This window comes from Nelumbo nucifera, chromosome 5 (assembly GCF_055504915.1).
Source record: "Nelumbo nucifera cultivar China Antique chromosome 5, China Antique-T2T, whole genome shotgun sequence".
NCBI lineage: Eukaryota > Viridiplantae > Streptophyta > Magnoliopsida > Proteales > Nelumbonaceae > Nelumbo > Nelumbo nucifera.
The window spans coordinates 49,434,393-49,443,205 of record NC_142653.1 but is presented as its reverse complement, the minus strand read 5'-3'; positions in this window follow the sequence as shown (position 1 = coordinate 49,443,205).

Here is an 8,813-nt window from a genome sequence, read left to right as displayed (position 1 = left end):
ATATTTCCACACAAGTCAATTGACAGAGAAAAGTGATGTTTATAGCTTTTAATAAATTTTATAGTTATTATTTTATTATTACTATTATTATTATTATTATTACTTATCCTATTATTTTTACTTTTCCCCTTTTCTTTTTTCATTTTAACAAAATTATACATTTAGCTTCAAAAAAATTATTTTTAATTGTCTTATTAATATTAATTATTTTAAATATAATTCAACGCACTTGAATTTTTAATTTGTCAACTACTGATTTTTATTAATTTCTTAATTTTTAATAGTTCCTAGATAAAAGCTTAGTAAAATTTAATATTTTAATAATTTTAGTATGTTTTATTAAATTTAGTTTTTAGGCTTAAATTATAATTTTATGACAATTAACCAATTAAATAAAATTTGAATATAAAACAAATAAATGAGATTTGTATGAGAGTAGAATTTGTGGACGTGATGTGGACCTGGCCTGAGTTGGATTGAAATAATCACCCCTGAGCAAATTTCTTTTGATTTATTAGATTAATGAGGATAGGTGAGAAAATAAAATATAAAAGGCGTATCGGCTTGTATCGATTTTTTTTTTTGTTTTTTTTTTTCGAATCTAGTTCAAAGGGGCTGGTATAAGGATAGTCTACCCCCTAATAGACTCGCCGACCCGAAACACCCCCTATATGGGAGAATCCAAAAGGCCTCGTTACAATATGTATCGGTGGTACAACCTGATACGTATCGATATTTTGAACCTTGCTCTTAACTACATCAAAAGTTTTGTTTTAATAATGGGTTTAGGTGTTTTTAGGAGCGAGCTGCAAGAGTTTAAGTATTCAATGATTGTCTCAAATTTTTCAATCTTAGAAGAGGGCACTTGGGAGTGCGAAGTTTTCCTCAAGTGTTGTTTGATCAATGTGGTTTGCAATTCAGTGCAAAAGTGGATGAGGTTAAATGTTTGTCTGCCCTCTGTTGGCATCTCAACTTGAAGCCAAAAGTCAAAAATACGTTATTTTCCCTATTTCAGATTTAACGTTAACATGGAAGCAGACTCCAAATGCCCAAATTCCATTAAGTGGACATTTTGAGTTACCCCCCCCCCATATCTCTTTCGCTTTCCATCTCTCTTTGTAGTTAACCAAACATAGGATCCCATTCTCAGCTCTCCCTTTCTCTAAGTCTCAACTACATCCCCCTCCATCATATTCGGAAGGTGGTTTTTAAATGTTGAATCTCAACTAGCCATCTACCACTAGACTCAATATATTGAATTTATACATGGGAGAAGAGGCTCAATTGAAATATATCTTTGATTAAATCAGTATAAGTTGGGCACGAGTTTTAGTACAAAACCTACACAGATATAGTATTGACATTTTTTTCCACTGTTTCACCTATTTGAGAATTTGATATGTTTGAACTTAAAAACTCTAGGGCTTGTAATGGTGGAGAACGAATATAATTCCACCCTTAGGGCATGGGTTTCCAACAACACCACAACAGCAGCAGCAGTAGCAGCAACAATGTCATCTCTCAAAGAATGGGACCCATGACTCGATCTCACTCCACCAAGCCAAAAACCCATCACATGATTGACTTCTAACTCAACCTCCCAAGACCAGAGAGCCCAAACAGCACTATTTTGATTTATTGACCTCCTATTTGGGAATTCCAATACTATATATCAAATTATTGGGATATGGAGGAGAGTGGAGTTGTTAGAACTTGGGATGTGAGAGAGAGTAAACTAGGTAAGATAGAGTTGTAGCAAATGGCAAAGGCTCAAGATGTTGGAAAAATGAGAACTTGTATTGGTTTGTCCTCAAATGTAGAAGCTTAGTCCTATTTAAATTGGAGCCAAGTCAATGGAGCAAAAGCCAACTGACATTCTATATAGTTTCTTTACATTTTCTAGAGGCTTGGAGATTTAATTTCTAGTCATACCTGATAATTAGTTCTTGAAGTTTGAATTTCTGGAAAACTTCTAGAAAGTGGATTATTTTTTTAAAACTCCTCCTTAATACACTTTCTTGTAACTCCTAATTTCTCTTGTAACAACTCAAACTTTGAACAAAGTAATGCCTTTGTGAAAATTTCTACTAATTATTCTTCAAAGTTGTAGTGCTTGAGCTCAATTTCTCCTTTGCTAGTTGTCTCTCGTAAAAAGTGGTACTTGATTGCAATGTGTTTCATTCTGCTATGGTATACTGATTTTTTGCCATTGCTATAGCAAACTTGTTGTCACAATAGATCATTGTCGGTTCCTTTTGCCTTTCACCCATGTCTTCGAGTATTCTTCCTAGCCATATAGCTTGATTTGTTGCTACCGCTGCTATGTATTCAGCTTCTTCGGATGATTGTGCTAATGTGTCTTGCTTCTTTGATACCCATGAGAATATTCCAGAACCTTGTGAGAAGGCATAGCCTGAGGTACTCTTCATTTGGATTTGTACCAAATGAAGTATTCTTTTATGCCCTCCAAGTATCTTAGTATCCTTTTTGCTGCTTCATAGTGAGCTTGACTTGGGCTTTGCATAAACCTTGAGAGTAGACTTGTTACATACATAATGCCTGGCCATTTAGTTGTGAGGAGTAAACTCCCAATAAGACTTCTGTAGATTGAGGCACCAACCTTCTTTGAACTATCTTCTTTCTTGAACCTCTTGTTTGTAATGAGTGATGTAGCGACCATCTTGCATCCTTGCATCTTGAACTCTTCAGTAGGTTCTTGATATATTTCTTTTGTGATATAAAGATACATTTTTGATTGATCTCAATGCCAAAAAGTAGTGCATTATTCCGAGATCACTCATCTCAAATGTCTACATCATATCTTTTTTGAACACCTTGATCATTGTCTCATCGTTTCATGTATAGATGAGATCATCTACGTATAGAGAAATAATGAGAGTGTTATATTTACCTTGGGTCTTGATGTATAGAGTAGGCTTACTTTGACTCCTAATCCTTGAATGATGAAGTAACTATCAATTTGATTGTACTATGCTCGTTCTGCTTGCTTTAGACCATAGAGAGCTTTCTTCAATCTCAGTACCTTGTCTTCTCGTCCTTTTACTATAAACCCTTGAGGTTGCTCTACATATATTTCTTCCTAGAGCACTTCATTAAGAAACGCCGACTTAACATCAATTTGATAGATCTTCCACTTCTTCTGTGATGCTAATGCTACTAGTGTTCTTATAGTGCTATGTGTGCCACCGAGCAAAGGTTTCATTGTAATTTGTCCCAAGCAATTGTACATAGCCTTTAGTGACTAGTCTCGCTTTGTGTTTTTGTATTAAGCCATTAGAGTTGAGCTAAGACCCACTTAACTTCAATCACTTCTTTGTCTTGAGGACGACCCACTAATTCCCATGTCTTATTTTTCTCAATCATATTGATTTCTTCCTTTATCGCCTTTACCCATACTTCTTGTTTTGTTGCTGCTTCAAAGCTTTCAAGCTCCATAGTTACAAAGTTGCATGTCAAATATATCTCACTAAGTGAAAGGAGGGAGAGATCCATCGTATGGACGCCAAGAATGCAGCGAAACAGGGTGGGCAAATTTCAAATATTTTCTCTCCTCCCTTCCAATTGGGAATCATATTCCCTGATTTTATAATACAATATTCAAGGATCTAATCGAACCAAAGCCGAACCAGATCTGAACTAAAGAGAAAGGGAAGGGTTATACCTGATACGGAGAGTTGGTATCTCCCAACGTCGGTGTTCACGCCCAAAGAATACTCCCAAGATCTGCTCCCACTGAAGATGACATAGTGATACTGGAATAGAACCAGCAGTGTTCGTCCTACGAACTAAATTCTTCACAAGAATTCGATGGAAGCGAAGAGCACCGTACACAATCAGCCTTTCAGCAAAGAATGATATCAAGAACACCTTCTTGATCTTTCCCTCTCAAAGAGATCGAACCAAGCAGTGAATGGCGACGGCTAGAGGAGAACTCTAGAGATGAAGTTGGCATATTTGCTTTTCTTCTCTCTTGGGTTTCTAAGATCCTATCTCAAATTGCAGGAGGATTTTTCCGCTAAACCCTTGGTTCGAATTCTTGTAATTCAAGATTAGGGTTTCTTCTCTTTCTTAGTGATTAAGAAACCTCCTAATCCTATTAGGAGTTATCCCAATCCAAATCTGTATTTGGATAGGTAATTATCTTAATCCTATCTACAGATTAGGTCAGCCCACTCTTGATCTCATCAGGAGGTTACCAGATTCAAATCTTTATTTGAATTTGGTCTTCAAGAATGGATAGGGTCAAGACATAATCCTTTGGCTTGCCCTAATCTCAAATCCGCCCCTTTAAGTGGGTAATTAAATCAGCCAATTCGATATGGGCTTTAGGCCCAATATGTATTAAGTGCTCAAAAGGCTTCCAAACTGCTACCCAGTTGGGCTTCTTTGTATGGCGTGGGACCCAAGCATTGATCTACACATCAACCACATGGGTTCGGCCCAGCCTTTGTTACAAGGCCTAACGAATTCACTAAAGAGCCCAGTGAACCCCCTGAACCCATCACATGGACTCTATGGGCCCAACACTTACACTAAGTGGTCCATGGGTCAAGCCATCTTATAAAAACCCAGGGACTGTGGGCAGATGTAAGATTAACCCATCAGGTATAACCCTAAATGGCCTTACACTTAACCTCTCAACCCATAATGATCAAACACTGCCCGACAAGAGAGGACCTCTCCCTCGGCTGCAAGGAAGAGTGTTGCGCTCTCTGCTCATATGGATCCCGGGAATTAAAACCATTTGCAAACATTTTGAAACCGTATATATCTATATATCTTATATATAAATTTTGCAAAACAAAATTCCAACGATTGAAATCAACTACCGGTAGTTTGGCTTCCATCAGAGAGAGTGCATCCCCGATCATTACCTTTGTCCGGCAAAGGGGTTGATCATGTCACTATGATCACCCACTCAAATGAATTCTTAAACTGTCCCAACATACACAGGTTTTGACCCCCGCTAAGGATCTCAATGATGGACATATTAAAGACAATCCAATCCGATACCTAGTGCAGTATCATAATCGAGTCTAGGGGTCAGGTGTAACTTTTCAGTTTTGCCCATCAATCACCAAGGTCCAGGGCAATACTGGAAATCTGGTCTGGTTCAATGATTCAAGTAATCCTACACTGCATGTGCTTTGGGTCTCACCCTAGCAGTTGAGATAGGCCACCCCAACACTTGGTAGCACACTAGTGTCAGCCTTGGTAAGATAAATCTCCCCAGACTTATCCAACGGCTGTGAACATTCTAAACTAACACGAGTCTCATTAAGTGTCCAGTTTAAGGGTCTTACACAGAAACATACCACACAACATGAATCATACATGCAGTTTATTCATTTACACTAAATGTCAAAAGTACATCAAAACTGATTGGAGCTAAGGGCATACAAAACTGTCTAACACTAAGTGGCCTCATCCTTCTTGGTGGCAAATCAAGAGATAACTCTTCTTGTTCTTCTTCTATTGTGGCTGATGATGGAGTTGATAGTGATATTGTAGATTCAAGACTTTTTTAACCTTCTTCTCATTCATTAATAAAAGACCTTAGTTTTTGTACTTTTGGTACCATGATGTTATGTATCTCTACTTTTTCTTCTTTCTAGTTCCATGTAGCATTCTCATCAAACTCTACATCTCGAATCTCGACTAATAATTAACTTCTTGCTCTTTAGGCTTTAAATTCTATAGTCTTTTGATTGCATATTTTCCGTAAGCTTCTAAAGAACCTACCAATTTCTACCACACTAATTAATATTTTTTCATCCACCATTTTCTTAATTGATTGACAATTTCTCTTAATCTAGAATAATAATTTTTAATGGTCTAAAAATCCTTCATTTTCATATTCTCCAAATCCCTTTTAAGAGTTTGAAGTTTAATAATAGGTATCTTGGCATTGCCCGAAATTTGCCCGCTCACGTTTTGAGTAGGGGCCGACGGTCAAATTTTAAGAGGCCACATAACGTAACCGCATGATGAGTCCCGGCAGTTATTATTTTGAAAAAAGAAAGAAAATAATAACCAATTGACCAGTGAAACATGGGTCCGCCAAAACAGCTATGTCGCGCCAAAGGAGGGATTCGTTAAACGTAATGACAAATATCTCTCACTTTAAATCATCCTTTCCCTGAATCTCGATGCCATATCTTTGTTCCTCCATTTAACTTATCATTTGAGAACTGTGAGAAGCCATGCATAGAGTTCGATTTCAAGAGAACTGTGGATGTGAGGGTGGAGATTTCAAGAGAACTGTGGATCGGTTGTGAATATATGCTTAGAGAAAAGGATTTGAACCCACGACCTTGTGTATAAAGATTTGAAGATTTGAAACTAGAGGGTTTGAGTTGAAGCCAGGAGATTTGTTCCTAGTACTCCATTCCTGCTTGTGCGAATGATATTCATCATCTCTCCTTTCTGATTTTATATTTTTTTCTTATGAGATATCTTTATTTATATATCTTCACCTCTCTTTCCCCTCATATGCAAGGATTTCATCCATCGGCCTCTAGTTGGTACCCCAATCTTTTGTGAAGCCCTAAATACAAGAGACATATTGGATTGTTGAAGCATAAACACAGCAGTAGGTCAAGCCAAATTCAAACGTAGGTATGTCAAAGCAGAAAGAAATCATTTGTGGAATAAAGAATATATATCTGTCTTCATGTTCAAATTTTTGGAGATGGAGAATTTAGGTTTCTTAAAGAGTTTTTTATTTAACATTTTATTGGGGTTTCTTCTTTACTGGTTATGTACTATTTTCTCGACTCATAGATTTCCCTTACTATCATCATCTTGTAAGAAAAGCCCTATTTGGTGGGGAAACTATAGGTGAAAACACAATAAAAATTGAAAGTGGCAATAATTTTTCTCTACTTCACTACAAAAACTAGATAATTCTCTACTTCACTAGTGGGTAGTGTCACTACTATCAACTCATAGGAATTTCTTTTTCTGTAGAAAGTAGCCAAGGATTCATTAGGATCCAATTTATAAAGTGTTTTTGATCCCCACTCAAGTTGCACCCCTAATTTTAATTTTCTCATTGGTAAAAAATCTCAATTACAACTGATTGATTAAATCTATCAACCTTCAGCCTCAATAAGCAGGGCAATAGAGTTTTGTAGAGAGTCAGTCCAGATGAGGCAATCAGAGTAATAAGCACCTCACCCAAAAATAGAGCACACAACCTAACTCTCTCATCCTAACCCAATACAAGGTTTAAAAAATAGAAAAAAAAAACCAATCATAAACCAAAAAGACCATTGACCTACACAAATAGACGGAATACCAAAGTATTCTTTAAGCATATAGCAACATTGCCATGCTTGGAAACTCATTGATGATATTATAATCATAGAAGTTTTCTTCATTGATACCCTTATTAGCAATGAAGTTGGTACACTTGTTGCCTTGTTTTAATGTTTAAGAAAAGGAAAGGCTCATGCCAACACTTGTTTTCTTTATTTTTTGAAAGATATATTGCTAGATGCCAACTTGCCAAGGGTGTGGGTATTTTCTCATTGAATATATCGAACAAACATTGGTTATCATTCTAAACCACTACATCGAAAATGTTGTGAGATAAGAAAATCTGAAGGCAATCAAAGCATTAAATTTAATACAAATAGAGGTTCCCTCACTATAAAAATTATGGAAAGTAAGCTTCTTATAAAGTAAAATAGTCGCATGATTTTTGCACATTAATGCTTTGGTTGCACCCTAACCACAAGAATTGTTATTCTTTCAAATGATATGTATGCTGAATGGTATATAAAACTAGTGATATATCAAAAACTTAGATCTTTATTTTATAAAATTCTTATCATCTTGGCATTGCCTAGGAGCCCACCTAGGCAACTAGGTACCCCACTGTCACCCAGAATCACCTGATGCGTTGACAAGTATGATCAGCAGTTGACTTTAAAACAATTGAGCACATCAAGAGGGGGTTCATGTCTACAACCCTACTTGTAGTGATCAAATCAAAAAGACCAGATGATTTGGTCTTTTGAATTTAAAACTATAGGAATTGTGTGTATATTTTATGGTCTGTCACAATAAAATGCTTCAACCAAGGCTGCAGAAAATGCATTTGGACCTGCTGGTTATTTATTAGTAGCTGACCATACTTACATGCTTGCTTGATGAATGTGCATTCAATTGCAGATCCAGCACTTGATCCCACTTATAGATAATCAGTAAATCAGGAGTAGTGGGCTAGGTGAGGTCTGTAAATGGATTGCATTTAACAATATCTGAGTCCAATCTGAATATTGAAAAATGACATCTGAATCCAATCTGAATTCTGATCAGATTTGAAGATCCTGGGTTCGAATTTGAATCCTAATGGACTTGGATCAGATTCAAATTTAATCCGACACTGCTTAATTTTTAAAATACAGAAAAAATTTAAAAAGTTGATAACTTTTTAATAATTCATATAAATATGACATACTAAATATATTATATATATTTTCATATATAATATAATATACAATTATATTTTTTATAATATCAAATATGATTATCTAAATTTATATATTAAAATCAATGAATATTATAATATAATCGAATTTGGATTTTAACTGGATTGGATGGAGTTAAATCCACATCCAGTAATGCAGATTGCAAAATCCAAATACAATCCGATTATGTAAACACATAATCCTAATCCAAGATAATTGGATTGGATGTCAGAACAGACATCAGACTTTCAGAGGCCATTGACAACCCTAGGCTAGGTGAGGTATATTTTATTTTTCTGTACCACCATGCCAAGC